Here is a 6,289-nt window from a genome sequence, read left to right as displayed (position 1 = left end):
TTTAATTTTTGATAGTTTGATTACTATGTGTCTTGTTCTGTTTCTCCTTGGATTTATTCTGGATGGGACTCTCTGCTGTTCCTCTACTTGATTGACTATTTCCTTTCCCATATTAGGGAATTTTTCAGCTATAATCTCTTCAAATATTTTCTCAGTCTGTTTCTTTTCTCTCTTCGTCTTCTGGGACCCCTATAATTTGAACGTTAGTGCATTTATGTTGTCTCAGAGGTCTCTAAGACTGTTGTCAATTGTTTTCATTCTTTTTTCTTTATTCTGTTCTTCGGTAGTTACTACCACTATTTTGTCTTCCAGGTCACTTATCTGTTCTTCTGCTTCAGTTATTCTGCTATTGATTCCTTCTAGAGCATTTTTAATTTCATTTATTGTGTTATTCATCATTGTTTGTTTGCTCTTTAATTCTTCTAAGTCCTTGTTAAACATTTTTATATTTTCTCCATTCTTTTTCCGAGATTTTGGATCATCTTTACTCTCATTACTCTGAATTCTTTTTCAGGTAGACTGCCTATTTCCTGTTTATTTGTTTGGTCTTTTGCATTTTTACCTTGCTCATTCATCTGCTGTGTGTTTCTCTGTCTTCTCACTTTGCTTAACTTACTGTGTTTTGGGTCTCCTTTTCACAGGCTGCAGATTCATAGTTACCGGTTTTTTTCAGTGTTTGCCCCCAGTGGCTAAGTTTGATTCAGTGGGTTGTGTAGACTTCCCCATAGAGGGGACTGGTGGCTGTGTTCTGGTGGATGAGGCTGCATCTCGTCTTTCTGGTGGGAAGGACCAGGTCTGACGGTGTGTTTTGGGGTGTCTGTGGCCTTATTATGATTTTAGGCAGCCTCTCTGCTAAATGGGTGCAGTTACGTTCCTGTCTTGCTAGTTGTTTGGCATAGGGTGTCCAGCACTGTAGCTTGCCAGTCGTTGAGTGTAGCTGGGTCTTAGTGTTGAGATGTAGATCTCTGGGAGAGGTTTCTCTGTTTGATATTACATGTAGCTGGAGGTCTTTGGTGGATGAATGTCCTGAACTTGGCTCTCCCACCTCAGAGGCTAAGGCCTGACACCCAGCGAGAACAGCAAGGCCCTGTCAACCACACGTTATCTAAAAACCTTCTTGTAGAAACCACTGCAAGGCTGGCTTCTTAGCAATTGCAGTCATAACAGGAAGCTTATTCCTCCCTATGGATGGGGCAACAAGTTGTCCTGCAGGTGCGAGGGCACCTACTTTGTCCTAAGGAAACTAACTTCTTGTCCCCCTTGCTGTGGACCAGGCACCGACATTCAGTAAATATTTTTGAATTTTTAAAAAATGCAGAGAGTGGGGTTGAACACAGATTTAGGAAAAAAAATGGATAATTACTGTTACTGGATTTTTTTTTTTCTAAATTTGATTGGAGTATAGTTGAGTTACTATTTTGTGTTAGTTTCAGGTGTACAGCAGAGTGATTCAGCTATACATACGCATATATTAATTTCTTTCCAGATTCTTTTCTCATATAGGTTATCACAGAATGTTGAGTAGAGTTCCCTGTGCTATACAGTAGCTTCTTGTTGGTTATCCATCTTATATGTAAATATTTTGTGTATGCCAATCCCAAGCACCTGATTTATCCCCCTCACCATGTGTCCCCTTTGGTAACCATAAGTTTGTTTTCAATATCTGTAAGTCTATTTCTGTTTCATAAACAAGTTCATCTGTATCATTTTTTAATTAGATTCCACATATGAGTGATATCACATGATTTTGGTTTTCTTGGACTTACTTCACTTAGTATGATAATCTCTAGGTCTGTTGCTGCAAATGGCATTATTTCATTTTTTTTATGATTGAGTAATATTTCATTGTATGTATATATGTGCCACATCTTACTTATCCATTCTTCTGACAATGGACATTTTGGTTTCTTCCATGTCCTGGCTATTGTAAATAGTGCTGTAATGAACATTGGAGTGTATGTATCTTTTTGAAGTATGTTTTTCTCGAGATATATGCCCAGGAGTGGGATTGCTGGATCACATGGTAGCTCTGCTTTTAGGTTTTAAGGAAACTCCATGCAGTTCTCAAGAATGGCTGTACCAGTTTACATTCCCACCAATAGTGCAGGAGGGTTCCCTTTTCTCCACACCCATTCCAGGATTTGTTGTTTGCATATTTTTTGATGATGGCCATTCTGACTGGTATGAGATGATACCTCATTGTAGTTTTGATTTACATTTCTCTGATAATTAGTGATGTTGAGCATCTTTCATGTGATTTTTGACCAACTGTATGTCTTCTTTGGAGAAATGTCTATTTAGATCTTCTACCCATTTTTGATTAGGTTGTTTGTTTGTTTTTATAGAGAGCTGCATGAGCTGTATGTATATTTTGGAGTAGTTCCTTGTCTGTCACTATATTTGCAAATATTTTCTCCTATTCTGTGGGCTGTCTTTTCATATTGTTTATAGTTTCCTTTGCTGTTCAGAAGTTTTTAAGTTTAATTATTTCCCATTTGTTTTTGTTTGTTTGTTTTTATTTTCTTCACTGTAGGAGGTGCATCAAAGAAAGTATTGTTGCAATTTATGTCAGAGTGTTCTGCCTATGTTTTCCTCTAAGAGTTTTATATTATCCAGCCTTACATTTAGGTCTTTAATCCATTTTGTATCTATTTTTGTGTATGGTGTTATGGAGTGTTCTAATTTCATTCTTTTACATGTAGCTGTTCAGTTTCCTCAGCACCATTTATTGAAGAGACTGTCTTCTCCATTGTATGTTCTTACCTCCTTTGTCATGGATTAATTTACCATAGGTGCATGGGTTTATTTCTGGGCTTTCTATTCTTTTCCATTGATCTATATTTCTGTCCTTGTGCCAGTATCATACTGTTTTGATTACTGTAGCTTTGTAGTATAGTCTGAAATCAGGGAGTGTGATTCCTCCAGCTCCATTTTTCTTTCTAAGTACTGCCTTGGCTATTCAGGATATATTGTCTTTCCATACAAATTTAATTTTTTTTTGTTCTAGTTCTGTGAAAAATGCCATTGGTAATTTGATAGGGAATGCATTGAATCTGTAGATTTCTTGGGTAGTATAGTCATTTTGACATTATTGATTCTTCCAGTATATATTTTCTTATTTCTTGTTATAGCCTTTTCTTTATGGTTAAAGAAGATACTTTAGCATTTCTTGTAAGGTCCATTTACTGGTGATGAAATCTTTTAGTTTTTACTATCTGGGAAATGCGTTACCTCTCCTTCAATTTTGAATGACAAACATGCTGTGTAGAGTATCCTACTTTGTATATTTTTTCCTTACATCATTTAAATATATCATGTTACTCCCTTTTGGCCTGCAAAATCTCTGCTGAAAAATAAGCTGATAGCCTTATGGGGCTTCCTTTGTCTCTGATTCTTTGTTCTTCTCTCACTGCCTTTAAAATTCCCTATTTATCTTTAACTTTTGCTATTTCAATTATTATGTGTCTGGGTGTGGGTCTCATTGTGTTTACCTTGTTCGGGACTCTCTTTGCTTCTTGGACCCAGACATCTATTCTTTCTTTGGGTTAAGGGTAAGCCATAATTTTATCAAATACACTTTCTGCTCCTTTCTCTTCTCCTTCTGGGACCCCCATAATGTCAAAGTTAGTATACTTGATACTCTTTCAGATGTACCTTAAATTATCCTCATTTTTTAAAATTAATTAATTAATTAATTTTGTTATTTTTATTGGGTTCTTCCCACTATTCTGTCTTCCACGTCACTTACGTATTCTTCTTTATCACCGAATCAGCTCTTAATTCCTTCTAGTGTATTTTTCATCTCAGTTATCATATTCTTCAGTTATAACTAGTTCTTTTTTATAACTTCTCATTTATTATTGAAGTTCTCATTGTATTCTTCTATTCTTTTCCTGTGTTCATTGACCATTTTTATTACTACTGCTTTGAGCTTTTTATCAGGGAAATTATCCCTATTTCATTAGGGTTTTCTTCTGTGGTTTTATCTTGTTTCATTTGAAATATATTCCTCTGTCTTCTCATTTTGTTTGACTTTCTCTGCTTGTGTCTATAAAATTAGGTGAAACTGGTACCTATCTTAGTCATGAGGGAGTGTCTTCACATAGAGATCATCCCTGTGCAATCTGTGTGTTCCCAGTGGTTTTTGGTGGAAGAACTGGATCTGAAGTGAATGCATGTTGCCTCTTCCCTGGTTATACTGGCAGCTGTTTCCTTTGAGGGACGTGGGGCTGGCACTGGGATGACTAGAGCCAAAGTCGTTTGCAAGCTGAAACTTCTCCCAGGCTCAAAGATGGCTGCTCTTCTACTGGAGCATGGTGTCAGAGACTGAGGGGTTAGAGCAGGAGCCTTGAGGGAGTTGGGCTTTTCCTCACTGTGATGGCAGTTTCCACTTTGGATGAGACATGGCCAGGACCTGAGGGCTTGGACCTGCATTTCAGAGCTTGCTCTGCTTTTCCCCTGCTATGTGCATGTGCAATGGTGATGATGGTTCCCATCTTGGTTAGAAATGGCATTGAGTCCTGAAGGGATGGAGCTATACTTCTGAGCTGGCTCTGCTTTTTTTCTGGTGTGAGAACATACACATGATGGCAATGGCAGTCTCTGCCTTAGCAAGGAGCCGTGCTAAATCATGTGCCTGGTACAGGCTGGGGGTGTACTGGGGAAGTCCTGGAAGGCCAGCCATAGCACCAGACACTTTTCTATCTGCTGCTTCTAAACTGGGACTGGGAGAAAGCAAGTCTGTGCATATACTCTTTAAGAATGGAGACTCAGTTTCTTACAGGCCTCTAGTAAGCCCCAATGGTTTTCAAACCAGCTAAGTAGACTCATCTTCCTTGTGTTGGGGTTGGGGTGCCTAATATGGAGCTTGAATCCCTCACTCCATAGGGATGATCCCTGAGCCTGTGATCACTCATCTAGGTCACCCACTAGGAGTGTGGGTCCTGACTAGATTGCTCTCCTTCCCTCCTACCAGACTTCATGTGGTTCTTTCTTTACAGCTACTGTAGAAAAGCCATTCTGCTAGCCTTCAGGTTGTTCTCAGTGAGAGTGGCTGTATATGTAGTTGCAATTTTGATATATTTGTGTGGGCTCCTCCTACTCCATTATCTTGATCCCTCCTCTCTCTCTTTCTTTCTTTCTTTCTCTCTTTTGTTCTTTCTTTTCTTCCTTCCTTTCATTCTTTTTTTCTTGGTATGGATCAGGCTCTGTGCTAAATATTATAAGAGTATACTGAAGAGACAAAGAAGTTGCTTGTCTTTTTATAATTGACAATTATTTGGAAATTTTAGGTTCCTTAGGCCTATTGATTCCTATAAAATCACAGTACACAAGGATCTACTATTTATGCTTATGGCTAGTTATACTAAATATAACTACACAGGTGAAACGATGATCGGATCACTGTAAAGAAACTTTCTGGAAATAGTACTACCCTTTATCACTTTTGTGCTTTAAAGCTTTTAAAATGATTTTATATGCATTTTATTCCCAAAACCCAACACTGAGAAGACAGGATGTTGTGATGGCTTTGCATTGTTATCTTAGCTAAGTTGAGTCTACATTTCCTTGAGTTTCTTCTTTGTGCAGTTCTGGGTTAATGTGTCTACATTTTCTTGACCTTCCCTCCTTGTGAAGTTCTGGATTAATGTGAGATCCAAGAGACAGTTTGCATTAGAGTTAAAAGGTTGAAGTGAATGGCCCTATTCCTTTAAATCACATGGTTGATGCAGGGCTCTTGTACTACTTGAGCTCACAAATGTTGCTTATCTGCTGGCTCATCTCACTGGCATGGGGCATCAACCAGCTCTGCAGCTCCTTTAACTACTGTCAGGTCTTGCTTCAACATGTCTATCTAACTCTTAGTTCTGGTGCATATTTAGGTCCATGAAAAAGGGTACCAGCTTCTTCTGTTCATACCCTTCATCATCAATTTTGGAGGCTTGGAGGTGGTGGTGAGACATCAACATGAGTTCCATTATACCCTGCAGTCCCAGTTTGTCCTTGCTCTTCCCCATTTTGTGTCCTTCCTTTCCAACTGCTGACATCAAGCCCCAGAACCATAAGCACAGATAACACTCTTACATAGACTGTATAACCTGCTCCCAAGTTGTGCAAGGTTACATTCCTATAATACATCCTTTATTTTATATCACTTATGGTAGTTCTTCTTTTCTGACTGAAACTAAGAGATAGATATGACTAGGCTACATTTGTAGATGAGGAAATGAAGTCTCATAAAAAATTACATAGTTAGTAAGTGACAGACATTGACACAACCAAGGTTGAT

This window comes from Delphinapterus leucas, chromosome 14, assembly GCF_059928025.1.
Source record: "Delphinapterus leucas isolate spDelLeu-1000000601 "Yukka" chromosome 14, BTC_Dleu_Yukka2, whole genome shotgun sequence".
NCBI classification, from domain to species: Eukaryota; Metazoa; Chordata; class Mammalia; order Artiodactyla; family Monodontidae; genus Delphinapterus; species Delphinapterus leucas.
The sequence above is the reverse complement of the archived record's forward strand: the minus strand, read 5'-3'. Positions refer to the sequence as shown.